General features: G+C 40.1%; 1 long non-coding RNA gene across 1 annotated transcript; it reads left to right on the top strand.

The window, feature by feature from the left end:
* Positions 1-5,744: 5,744 nt before the first annotated feature.
* On the top strand, positions 5,745-11,975 carry LOC140912070 (uncharacterized). The gene is made up of 3 exons (XR_012159216.1): positions 5,745-5,919; positions 7,531-7,633; positions 11,589-11,975. It is a non-coding gene; the product is annotated as an uncharacterized lncRNA (long non-coding RNA).
* The last annotated feature ends 2,365 nt before the right edge of the window (positions 11,976-14,340 follow it).

Genomic DNA, 14,340 nt, shown 5'->3' with positions numbered 1-14,340 from the left:
TTTGGGCCACAGTCTATATAGATGAGAGAAGATGCTTTAATATTGTTTTCAAGTTCAGTAGTGAATACTGTTGGTTTGGGGAACAAACAGTGATAGCAGTCAGTGTACCGTCCCAGCCTCTTCCTGCAGAAGAATGTATAAAGGGATCAGCATAAAGCATCCTGGATACATTTAAATAAATGTCCTGATTTATGCAAGATTATCACTAACAGCTTTCCAGTGCTTAAGTCATACAGCTAAAAGTTCTAGATTCTCCATTTACCAGCTCTCTGTTGGACAGCTTCTCTTGTACACACCTACTATTGTTATGCAGGGCAAAATGTTCCAGTCACTTTTTTTTTAATTTGGCTTTTGAGAAACAAGACAGACAATGAGATGGTCTCCTGATGATATCTGAAAATCACATAATTTATTCTCTATAGGCAAAGGACTTCCTGAGCCCCATTCTGATCTCGGTGACACTGTATTTACATCACGGCACCTTCATTGATTTCAGTGGAGTTACTCCTGACTTAAACCAGTGTAAGTAAGTGTGCTCAGAATCTGGGTTCATAGATTTTTTTTCTTATAGTGGTCTCTTGGCTCTGTCAGTTCCTTTTTTAAGCCTGTTCTGTTGAATAGTGAAGAAGGCAACCCAACGCTCCATAGAAAGTACTTTTTGCTCCATAATTCTACTTTCGGAGAAAGTTTGATTGAAGAATAAGGACCTCATCCTGTCTGAATAACCTATAAAGTTCTCATTGACTTCAGTGGGAGCAGAATCACATTCACAGTCAGTAGGCTAAAAATAAATTATTTTATAAAATGCCACCCCCAGGCCCTGCTGGAATTCCCCTATGCTGAAAGAATCTCCAGCTGCTGCCTTAAAGCAGCTTTAAGTCCTCTTTGTGTTGCTGGAGTACCAGAAGGACAAGAGTTTGAGCCTATTGACTGCAGACATTGGCCCAGAGAGATGCTGAAAGCTTGTCAAGAAGGAAAAATGAAAAATGAATTATGATATACCTTCCAGTTGCTGCCTTTGAATTTAAACTAATGAAGCCAATTACTGTCAAATGGTTGGGGTTTTTCATTTTTGTTAAAGGACTTAAAATAATAGCAATGTAAAAATAGCCCAAGGAGGAAGGGAAAAGAGACCATTTAAATATTCTTATAATTTATGGAGATATAATAGGCCTATTATTATTATTATTATCACATTTAATTAACCAATTTTTAAACAGTAAATCGCTGACCTTTATCTCACAAAGACAGAGGCATAAACAGAAAACTTCAGTTTCACTTACCCTATTGGCTTTTCAGGTTGCTTTGGGGTCTAAATAAAATTTTAAAAGTATAACAAAGAACCTCCCCTTACAAAACAGCAACAACAACAAAAAAACCCCACCAGAAACAAACCCAAAACCAGCCCCTGAACAAAGCAAGTTTAATTTTCCTATGAGTGTGCATTTGATAATATCACTAGCTTATAAATGTCAGATTTGTGGCTGGTCCTTTTGTGGCCCTGCCAAATCATTCGGTTACCTGGGCGTTGCCGCTGGCTTCTGTTCACATGAACAGTCTGGGAAAAACTAAAGCATCAGAAAGTTCAATATTGCGACAAAAAGTGACAAACATCAATGGTATAGATTTGGCTTGAAAAACAGAAATGAAGGACCAACTGTCAAGAGCAAAAGAATGATTGCTGTGCGCATTCTGCATGCCCGTTCCATTATAAATTGGCTGACTTCGAAACGAATAATGATTTTTTTTTGAATTCCACACAATTAACAGTTTCTCAGCTTTCAGAATAAACCTCTTTCTTCTTTTTTTATTAAGAATTTTATGGCAGAGAATATCGGTCCATTAAAAAAGAGGTAGCCAGCCTTGCTCTGCAGGTTGGCATTTTCATCTTGAAACAATTGCGATTTAATGAGCAAGAAAAGAGCACTTTGAGAGTCAGTGTTTATTTTTATGCAGTATGACTATCCTAGTGGTTGCAAGACAATGTTTTTAATGTACAATTTAAAATGTTTTATATCAAATTGAACTCTAAATGGACACATTTCATTAAATCTGCAAGACTTTCCTTCTAATCCCATTAAATTCCATTATAAAAATTACCAGCCTATAGCTTAAAGTATTAAAGTTGTATTTCTAATAGTTGTGCAGTTTTTTTTTAATTCCAAGTCCAATTTAAAACAAAACATAGCTTGTCTTCCTGCTTTTAAGTCCCACATCTGTGTTAGAGAATTAGAATATTAGGATTGGGCCCAAGATTGCAAGCTTCCTGTCTACAGAAGGTTCTGTTACCAGCAGTCCTCATTATTTCATCCAGCAGAAAGAGGTACAAAGCCAAAATCACGTATAAGTGGAAAGTACCAGGAAGAGGGACTGATTTTTAAGGGCACTGTACAGAATGGGCTAAATCCAGCTCACCTGCTTTATCTGAGTAATCCCACTAGTCATTTGGCCAAATCCTGATATCCCTACTCAGCCAAAAATCCATCTGAAGTCTATTAGAGTTTTGCTTAAGTAAGGGCATTGTATACATTAAGGACCCAATGGGGCCAGTCTCATGAGAAAGATGGAAGTTCAACACATTACCCAGCAGCACCCATTCTGATACACTGATACATATTTTGGTCAATTTAAAAAAATTACATCATGTCTATTTATTCTTTTATTTACAAAGACCAGAAATCAAGTTGTTTTTCAACAACAAAATAGTCCATACTATATTTGAAAATGAATTTTAAAATTCTTGTGAGTTGACTTATCCAAGTGGATAGTCACCATCTGGACTTCTCAATAAAAAATATGTATTGAGCAACAAGACAGAATTCTAAATACAAAGCTACAGGTGTGCAATCTCAAAAGTTTGTTAGACCACAATCATCTTTTGGTCTAAAAGCATTAAATTAAAATAATGTCATTTGTTCCTGGAGGTATGCTCAGTACTTATGCACTTTGCCAATCTTACTTGAGGTATGAAAGCTCCTTCTATCCAAACAAATGGGATGTCACAGCCCTATGCAAACCCATAGGTGTTGTAAGTGACTGGGTATGTTATTGCTTTATTGTTTATACACTGAAGTGAGATAATGTGGTTTCATTCAAGAGACACTATCCAAATGTTAAACTCTCACAGTTGGCCTTTCTGAAAATGAAGTGTAAAATGTTCTCTAGATGTCCAAAATAACTATTAGAAAAATCCCCCAGTTCAGTGCTGAGATACTTTTGGCAATTTTTTTTTAAAACTATATTGTGACTGAGATGCAAAGAATGTATTCCCTGTGGCCTCAGAGGGTACATCTACACTTTAATAAAACACCTACGGCTGGCCCATGCCAGCTGACTTCAGTTTGTGGGGCTCGGGCTAAGGGGTTATAAAATTGCAGTGTAGACATTCCAGTTCCAGAGGCTGGGCTCTAGCCCAAGCCTGAATGTCTACACTTCCATTTAAAACCCTGCAGCCTGAGCCCTGTTAGCCCAAGCCAGCTGACATGGGCAGCTGCAGGTGTTTTTTTGCAGTGTAGACATACCCATACATTTTAAGGCCAGTGGGGAATATAGGATCTTCTAGTCTGACCTTCTGTATATCTGTGTGTCTGTCTATGCAGGCAAGACCAAGACATGTTGTTACATAGAGCACTACTCTGCTATAATTAGAGCTGGGTGAATTTGTTTAGGCAAATAATAAGTAGTAAATGTTTCAACATTTCATCTTGAAATAGAGTTTCATTTAGAAATGTTGCTAATTTTGAAAAAGAGTGAAAAACACCCAAAATCAACCTGAAACAAAATGAAAAACCAGACAAAAAATTGTTTTGGTTTAAACTGAATCAAACAAATTATTTTTTGAATTTTTCATTTTGGTGAGAAACTGAAAATTTTTTGTTTAAGTTCGAACCAATCCAATCCCCCCCCCTTGAATTTTTTGGTTTGACCCCCCCAAAAAAACAAAAAAAAATCAAGTATTTGCTCAATTGTAGTTCTAATACAATACTCCAATACAGTAATATTGCATGCTTCCTGGACTATTTATAAGGTATTGGAACTGACCCAACTGACTCCAGGGTGTTCCTGTGAGAGCTGAAGTGCATCAGTTCATCTGGTGGCATGCTATATGCACCACAAGCTTGGAGACAAGTGCTGTAGGAGCTCCAGCCACTACGCTCCACAGACTCTTGGTGGGTTCCCATGAACGGTCACACAGTCCTAGTACATAAAATACAATTCTTTACTTGGGCTGGTAGGAAAGAGAAGGTGCAAATGTCCTAGCTACAAGTCTTAGAGGTTAGAGAAGATCAAAGTAGTAGATCTAATTCAGCCACTAGAGGGCAATCCAATAGATGGGTACAAGAGTAACTGTGTCCTATAGAGTATTTCTTAGTCTAATTCCTGGGATACCACTCCATCTCATCACGTGAGGGTAATTTAAGTACTGATCTCTAGATACCCCCAGCCAGAATTCAGTCCTGTGGTCTATTCTGCCATCCACCAGTATGTGGCCTTCTTGCTTACAGATTGTTCCTGTATTCTGGTATTGGTGTTTTCTTAATTTATGATACAGGTTACTGTGAATGAATATGGCTAGTCTTTATGTACAGAAAACATAACAACATGTTATCTAATCAGCGAACAGAAAAAATACCACCTGTCAATAATTAACCAACACAGCATGAATTGCAAATATCCCAAATGAAATGTTTGTGAATGATCTGCAGGCAAACAAACAAAAAACAACCCACCCTTCACCACAAAAAAAAAAATCATGGAAGAATTTATGAATATTTTGAAGTAAAACCATAATGTGCAAATTTTATGGTCTGTTTGCAGACAATCTGCATAGAGGGTATAGGATGACATTCTTAACAAAATTATTTGTTGTGAATTACTTGCCCAGCTCTGTCCAAGACTGGTGAGGGCATGAAGAATTACTTATCAGCACAATGCTTTTCAGATGTGTTGGGATTCCATGTGCACCTTAAAATGTATTAATGCCTTGAATGGTTTTACTCCTCAACACTGTCCAGGACAGTACACTTTTTCTTTTAGATCCTCTCTGGCAAGCTGGGACCCCCACACCCACAACATATGACTATAACTGGATTCGAAAAAGAACTAGATAAATTCATGGAGGATAGGTCTATCAATGGCTATTAGCCAGGATGGGCAGGGATGGTGTCCCTAGCCTCTGTTTGCCAGAAGCTGGGAATGAGTGAAAGGGAATAGATCACTTGATGATTACCAGTTCATTCCCTCTGGGGCACTTGGCATTGGCCACTGTCAGAAGACAGGATACTGGGCTAGATGGACCTTTGGTCTGACCCAGTATGGCCGTTCTTATGAAAAAAAAATCTAACTTGGCGATGAACAGAAAGCTATACACTGTTTAATTCAATTCTGAATGTTAATGCTTTGTATAATGTGTAATGTTTAAAATTTTGGCATGGGGCTTTTTTTAAAACCAGAGGCAGGACCTGGGCAATAAACAATAAATCATGGGAGCCCCAGCCCTGTGGCATGGGGCTGACTGTCTGAGCCCCATTGCAGCGTGGGGGACTGACTGCCTGAGCCAGAGCCCTACTGTTGAGTGCGGCTGAGGCTGAAGCCAGAAGTCACTAAGGTCTGTTAAAGTCACAGAATCTGTGATTTCCATGACAAAATTGTATCCTTAATAATATGGTTATACTGCTACCACCATTCTTGGCTTTTTTTCTTTCTTTCTGTGTTCTTCACAGAACCCTCCTCCTTGGCAATGAGATGGTTGTGCTTCAACGTGTCTTCCCTGTACTAAACCAGGATGAATTTCAAATGTAGTGAAGAGGACCAAAGCAAACCTCATCACTCCACTTTGGACCTACATAAGCCTGAGTTCAATCAAGCACATAACCATGTACTTTACTTTCAGCATAGGAGTAGCTCCATTGACTTCAGGTGTTACACATGTGCTTTGCTGGATTGGGGCTATATAATCTGTGGGAGGGGATCGCATAGACTCAGAGACTTTAAGGACAAAAGACTCCATCATGATAATCTCGTTTTACCTTCTGCAAATTGCAGGCCACAGAACCTCACCCGCCTACTCTTGTAATACACCCATAACCTCTGGCTGAGTTACTGAAGTCCTCAAATCATGATTTAAAGACTTCAAGTTACAGAGAATCCACCATGTATGCTAGTTTAATCTTGCAAGTGACCCGTGTCCCATGCTGCAAAGGAAGGCCCAAAAAATCCCAGGCTCTCTGTCAATCTGACCTGGGGGAAAATTCCTTCCTGATACCAGTGATCAGTTAGACCCTGAGCATGTGGGCAAGACCTACCAGCCAGACACCTGGGAAAGAATTATCTATAGTAAATCAGAGCCCCCCCCCCAGCTCCCCCCTGACTCCTATCACTGGTAGTTGAGGATATTTGCTACTAGCAGTCACATACTCTATGCACCTCATGGAATGTTGCAGATGACTCTGATGGAGGTAGGCAAAGCAAGGATATGGATCCATATGTATGTGGATACAGTGGTCTTGGTGCTCCACTAACTGTTGTAGTGGGGATAGAATAGCAGTAATGAGTATGGGGTGGGGGTGGAGACCACTGTTCCCCCTAAGCTGTGCTCATGGGCGCTTGCACACAGATCCTAAACCCTGCGTGCACAAAAATTTGCACAGAAGCACAATAATTTGCACAGAAGAAATTTTTTGCATACACGGCCTGTCAAAAATTAGAGGGAACATTGTGGAGACCCCACAGTCTGGTCCTAAACCAAAGGAGGATTTCACCTTCCCAGACCCTCCATACTCCATCCACAAAGAGCTCAAGTTATTTCAGTTTTATGCCAGAGAAGGGAATTTCACCTTTAATAAATAAACATATGTTATTTCAACAAATACATTGTATGTCCATTGGATTCAAGGATTATTTATAAATGTGCTTATTTGTTGTAGGAGTGAGATTACAACACAGCAATACACTATTAATAATCGTTATTATAAAACCTTTATGTAGTGCTGTAAAGTTATATGGTTCTCTCTCCAGGTCCAAAGAACTTGCATATGTGCTTATAATTGCCTTTCTTGACAAAACCCTCAGGGCAGGTGCTGTTCAAAGAAAGTTTGTTTTTTAAAGAGTTTAAGGAAGGCTGATTGAAATGCTTATGGAAAGACGAATGTGCTGATATTACTAAGTTTAAAATGAACAAAGGGAGGCAAATTTGATGGTATTGGGCAGAGAAGGCCAATTCCCCAGGGGTATAATTAATAAAGGCCTTGATAATTTCCTGTTTCCAATCTGAATTTAGGGATATTTAGTAAATGAATACTAGAGGGCCACAAAATATGAGGTGGAACATAAGGAGAATAAAGATCAGTTAAATAAGTGTGGCTATAACCATGAAGGACCTTGTAGGTTAAGGCAATCTTTTTTACATCATTTGGGATTTTATGGGAAATCAGTGTAATGGTTCACAAGAAATGGGTGAAATATGATAATACTTTGTGTTGGTAACTAACCTTGTCTCGGCATTTTGAACCATTTAATATTTTTTTTCAGGACAAGTTCAGGTACACCATCTGGTATGGGTGATAATCAGTACATGAGGTGACAAAAGCATGAACAAGTAAAGTCAGCAGGAGAAGGCAAGGATTCCAGTCAGGTAATATTTCTCAGATGACAAAAAATGATATTTTTCCTCTCTGATTCCAGTGCAGCTCAGACAACAGTTGGGAATTCAAGGTGACACTGAGTCTTTCTTAGTAAATGCTGAGGCTGTAACTGGAAATTAGGCTAGGAGTGTGTCATCAAGCTTTTGAGTAGAGGCTACACAGACTCAGCTTTAAAATCTGTATCCCATTTTTAAAAAAACATTGTTTTTTTGAGCAAGAGAAGCATTGAGCACTGGCAGAGTCTGGGGGCATGACTTCATAGGATCTTTCCTAGAGCTTTTCAATTAATTGTGCTGTATCACCCCTCTCCAGAAGTTTCGTAGCTCTTTGCATAAATACTTTACATGAAAAAGTATTACTCTAGTGTTGCTACATTTCAGAAAGAAGTGGCAGGGAAACAGTGGCAACATAGTCTATGCTTGCATGGTAAGATGTGTGCTAGGCAACTTATAAATGCTTAATATACTACTGATGATAGATAATCTCATTTACAGTATATTGCAAAACCAAAGCAAACCAGACACCAAAAGCAGTAATGCAGATGTGTGTGTGTTTGTTTTTATTAACAGATTTCTGCCTGCAAATCATGTTTCTTTCCAAGATATAAAATTAATATCCAGATTATGATCAATATTCTTGGTGTTAGAATAAAACTTGATGTTAGAATAAAACTTAGGGATTCAGTATGCATCTGTAAGTAACTAAAATAAATTGATGCTGGTACTTTTTGCTTTATCTGCATGTCCTGAAATGAGTCAAATTCTGATTACAACTCATTAATCTCACTTCTTCTTTCTTTCTGGATCTCCAGAAGCCCATCATTTCTATTCAGCTGCAGTTTTGCATTAGTAAACACTGGATGAGCCAGTAGAAAATGAGGTTCTGCTCTGAAAAGTGGCTCTGTAAAAACAGTATTGAGTGCATTCTACATTTATTGCCTCTAAAGTGATTTCCATACTAATGTGCTCTGTTTTCAAATGAAATATGTTTTTTCTGACGGCCTGTCCTGCAAACTCAACCAGGGATTTGAGATATGTGACAGATTGGAATTTAGTAAATCAATGTGTTTGATACTATAAAAGGAAGAACAAATCCACCTATTCTTTCATAGTTTGCTCCATGTGGCTAATGGAAGTAAAAACGAAATATAAACTTATTTATGTCAATGGGATAAGTAGATACGACTCTGAATATTAACAGGGAACAGGCCTGTGGAGTACAAAGGAGATATTTTTACATTGTAATTTTTAAGTGTAATACCTATGGTAGTTATGTTTAGACTTAACATTTCATTTTAAATTGATACTGAATGGCAAATTAGGTGGCGGTTTGTATGAAAAGGAAGCTACATGCTGTATTTTTAAAAAAATCTGAATTCTCCCATTTCCTTTAGTAACTGATCAGATCTAGGTGTGTCAATGAAGTGGAAGACCTGAAATACAAAGAGAAAGCATGTTCTTGTAATATGTCAGGCCAATTGGAACCTGGAAATATCTGGTCTTGTGATGTTTCTAGCCCTATTTTGAAGACTTAAGAAGTTGGAAGTTTTCAGATGTGGTTTGAAAAGAAACTTTGCATGCTTAAAGAAAAGGAGTACTTGTGGCACCTTAGAGACTAACCAATTTATTTGAGCATGAGCTTTCGTGAGCTACAGCTCACTTCATCAGATGCATACTGTGGAAACTGCAGAAGACATTATATACACAAAGACCATGAAACAATACCTCTTCCCACCCCACTCTTCTGCTGGTAATAGCTTATCTAAAGTGATCATCAAGTTGGGCCATTTCCAGCACAAATTCAGGTTTTCTCACCCTCCGTGCCCCGCCCCCCCCCACAAACTCACTCTCCTGCTGGTAATAGCCCATCCAAAGTGACCACTCTCTTTAAAATGTGTATGATAATCAAGGTGGGCCATTTCCAGCACAAATCCAGGTTTTCTCACCCCCCCCCCAACACACAAACTCACTCTCATGCTGGCAATAGCTCATCCAAACTGACCACTCTCCTTACAATGTGCATGATAATCAAGGTGGGCCATTTCCAGCATAAATCCAAGTTTAACCAGAACGTTGGGGGGGGGGGGTAGAAAAAAACAAGGGGAAATAGGCTATTACCAGCAGGAGAGTGAGTTTGTGTGTGTGGTTTTTGGAGGGGGGTGAGGGGGTGAGAAAACCTGGATTTGTGCTGGAAATGGCCCACCTTGATTATCATACACATTTTAAAGAGAGTGGTCACTTTGGATGGGCTATTACCAGCAGGAGAGTGAGTTTGTGTGTGTGTGTGTGGGGGGGTGGGGGCGGAGGGTGAGAAAACCTGAATTTGTGCTGGAAATGGCCCAACTTGATGATCACTTTAGATAAGCTATTACCAGCAGGAGAGTGGGATGGGAGGAGGTATTGTTTCATGGTCTCTGTGTATATAATGTCTTCTGCAGTTTCCACAGTATGCATCCGATGAAGTGAGCTATAGCTCACGAAAGCTCATGCTCAAATAAATTGGTTAGTCTCTAAGGTGCCACAAGTACTCCTTTTCTTTTTGCGAATACAGACTAACACGGCTGTTACTCTGAAACCTGTAATTTTGCATGCTTAGCCACTTAAAATCTTTTTGATATTGACTCAGAACGGAGCCTGAGTCTGCAGTCATCATTATTGCTTATTTATTTCTTACACAGCACTGTCAGTATAAGACATGTAAGACGATAGAAACAGTTGGCCTGTTCGTGGCTGTCCTGCAGTCACTTTGCACCAGCCAGTATAGATGGTTGCCAGACAACTTCATCCCGCAATCCCCTCAGGGAATAGCCCCATCACAGAAAGCCTTCCCCACCATGGGCATCTCAGGAACAGTGAGATACATTCTGGAATCAAAGAGGATGTGGTCATGGCTCTCATATGCTTACAACTCCTCCTCTGCCACAAAACCCATAAGAGCTATGGGCAGTCAGGCACATGTTAAGATAGCCCAGCATTCCAAGGATTAGCAGGGAACAAGCTGCTCCACCCTGTTCCCCAACCCCTTTATTGGAACTCTACACTGATGCAGGGAAACATTCCATCCTATGTCCCTGTTCTAAAGATCTGGCAAGCTAAATAATATTTCAATGGGAGTTCTATCAGAGGAAGGCCTGCAAACTCTGACCCACTGTATAGTACACTCCGTACTATGGAACATGTAACACACATACTGGCATGCTATAATGTATGAGGGACTTCTGAGTAAACAATAAAATACTGGTAAGTCTATCTCTAATAATAATGTGTTCTCCCAACCTGCCAGTCCCTGTAAAAATGTAGCCAGGAATGGTGAAACTTGCTTTGACTATGTGCTACCCCTTAAATGATTCATCTTATGTGCACCAGCAGTTTACTTATCAAATTAATTAGTTTCCTAAGTAAAGTATAAAATGCACCTAATCATAAAAAACATGGGCACATGAATAAAATCCAGAAGGAAACACACCCCCTGCATCTTTAAACAGAAGAGACCTTCTCCCCCAAATAAATTTCTCATCCAAACAGTACTCCCACCACTCAAGCAAAAGCCTGCAAGAAGAAAGTGGACATGCCATCATGTCCCAGTTGCTGTTGCCATTTAACTGTCTTTCTGTCATTTGCTGCTATTTATATTTCATGGATAACAGGACCAGACAGAAGTGCATGGACACTGATTATATAGACTGCATAAGCACTTAAAATAGGGGGAAAGCTCAGTTTTTGTCATTACTGGTATCTTAATTCTGGCTTGTAAATCTTCATTGTAAATCTGTATTGGAGAGTCAGGGTGCACAGGCTTCTCATCCCCATGCAGCGGAGCTCAGTACTGTTCCCTGGATGGTCAGGATGGTATGGAAGCTGGCACGGAAGAGCTCCACAGCTGCTCTGTAGTCAGATCCTATTTATCATGCCTCTGCATCCTGATCCCTTAATCTCTGTTGTGCAGAGGGACTACTGTAATCTCACTGGAGAAATCTTTGGGGATGGAAGAAAACAGCTGGAGGGTTTGGACATTTGGAAGAGCTGCACAATGCAGTGCTGTGCCCTGATGTCATGGAGCCGTTCGTGAGAGAGCAGAGCAGAGCGGAGCCGTTTGTGAGACAGCAGAGCGGAGCCCTGTGGGGCAGTCAGCTTCAGGTTGCGTAAGGTGCCCCTTACTTCTTCCCCCCCACACAGGAACATTTTTAGCCAGACTGGGGAGTAACACTCTACAGATGAACTTTTGAACTCTGGGGCTGGACTTTTTGGAGTTTGGGTGATTTGTGGATTGCTGGACTCAAGAGACGTTTGGGTTCTGGGACTCAAGAACCCGAGGGAAAGGATGTGGCCCAATTTGCTGTGGTGGATCTTTGCTCATGGTTTGGTTAATGAACACTAGTTGTGGTGTTTCCCCAATTTAATGCTGATGTCGTTTACCTCATGTTATTAAAGATTCTCTGCTACACCGAGACTCTGTGCTTGCAAGTGGGAAGTATTGCCTCTTTGAGGCGCCCCGGGGGTGTGTAAGATTTTCCCAGGTCACCGGGTGGGGGCTCGAGCCAGTTTTGCATTTGCTTTGATGAGAGGGAGCCCCTGTGTACTGAACCCGGCCCTTGCTGCTATCAACTTGGCCTGGCAGAAGGGTTACAGTTACGAAGGGTGTAGGGAGAAGAGCAGCTAAGGACCTGTGGGGTGACGCCTACCCAGATATGCAAGTGTGAATTCGGTCATGTGGGAATACACATATGTTATTAGTATCCATGTGTGCAAAGAGTATTTCTGCTGTAACACTTCTAGGGAAGTGGAGAACTCTGCAGTTCAGAGGACGATGGATCACTTTCCACACAATTCTCCAGCTCTGGGCATGAAAGAGAAAAACTACAGCAATCGCAGAATGATTTTATTTTGTCTTATTTTTAATACAAGTGCTTGGTATTAATTTAAAAAACATGGATCTTGGGGCAAAGCTTGAAGGATAAAAAGAGGAAGGTGCTGCTGATTACAAACTCTGGTCTGCCTGTGTAGGAGAGAAAAATGCCGTGCTGAATACTTACCATTGATTTTGGACTCAAACTCCTTTAAGCTGCACCATTTTATCTGCCAGCTGCAGAGATAATGACAACAAAAAAAGAAGAACATTACACAGGGCATGAAGTGGGCCTATGTGGAAAAACCCAGCAAATTCCTTTGATAAAGGAATGCCATAGATCTTAGTAGCTTTACACGAGACAAATTAAAAGTGCACTTTTAATCTGAGACAAATTTGTACTATGAAACTGCTGTGGTGAAGTAAATGTTACATTATAAATGAATGATGTAGACAATGAATTATAAATGAATTACTCTGTTCAATTATAAAGAATTCATGTAGAGTATCACAGCTAGAAAGAAAAGAGGAGATTGCCCACCTTCTATTTTTAAGAGCTTTTCAGTTTCCCCAGGAGTAATGAAGTAAGTAGAGCACCTGAACCGCAAAAAGACGACTTTGTTTTATTGCACTGCTACTTTTTGTTCTTCATTCTCTGGAAAAAAACTGCACTCACCAGCTCCCTGCACTTATCATTTATCAGAACCTACTCTGCAGTCCTCATCATAACATCCATGGGGTACAGTTAGAGCAGTCTTTGCAAACGCTAGTGGTGGCTATGGAGATGGAGTTTATCTTCCTTTGGAGGACTAGTTGCAAGCTGCTCTGGCCTTTTAGTCAGTCCTAGGCTAATGATTCACAAGTAGCCCTATAAGGAGCATTAGGAATTTTTAAAACATGGTATCCCAGTCCTCAAATTTAATTTTTATATGAGCCAGAACTACTTGACAAAATACATAGACTCAGTGTTCCCCCTTAGGAATTGATTTTGACTTCTTCCTTTAGAGGAAGCTTTCTTATCTGGCCAAGAGCATTGGCTTCCCCTTTATAGAGGGTGGATCAGTGAATCTCTGTGGTGATAGACCAAGCTCCTATTCAGCCTTAACTCCCATCTGTATGGTGTCATAGATTAAGTGCTCTCATAGAATCACAGAATATCAGCGTTAGAAGGGACCTCTGGAGGTCATCTAGTCCAACCCCCTGTCCAGAGCAGGACCAATCCCCAGCTAAACCATGCTGTTTCATGCTGGGGTGCTCTCTATTACCTGTTCCTCTGTGGAGGGGAACCACAACAAAATTGCTTCCTTGTTCACAGGAGCTGGAGGGAACAACATGATTTTGGCCTATAGTTGAGAATCTACCAAACTAGGAAAGGGTAGTTAGTTCCTCATCTCCTACTTCTCCTCAATCACCCTCAATTGCTTCAAAATTGTTTCTAGAACCTTCTTGTTGTGCTTTGCTTTACTAATGTAAGTATATTATCAACACTGTAAAATGTTTGGTGTGAACTGCTCTAGAACTATATAAAGAGTTCACATTGAAATTGCAATTATTGCTGTATCTTGGACTTCAGTGAAGCTAAACTGATGTCCAGCAGCTAAGGATCTGGCCCTTAATTTACTATAGAATCACATCTGGAAACTCTTAATGAAGCTGAAAGAGACCCAATTAATGATTATGGAACTGGACATAGATGTATCAGTACTATTGCCACCTGAAAACAAACAGTAAGGAAAAGTTTAAGGTATAAATTCACAAAGTGTGCTTTCTGGGCCAGTCCACAGAGGACTTGCTGGCTGATCATGGAGAACTGGATGCTCACTCTTCTCCACCTTTCCAGTTCAAACAAAAC

The sequence above is a fragment of the Lepidochelys kempii genome, chromosome 5 (genome assembly GCF_965140265.1).
Source record: "Lepidochelys kempii isolate rLepKem1 chromosome 5, rLepKem1.hap2, whole genome shotgun sequence".
In the NCBI taxonomy this organism is placed as follows: domain Eukaryota; kingdom Metazoa; phylum Chordata; order Testudines; family Cheloniidae; genus Lepidochelys; species Lepidochelys kempii.
Note: the sequence above shows the minus strand (reverse complement) of the source record. Positions and strands in the feature narration are given on the sequence as shown.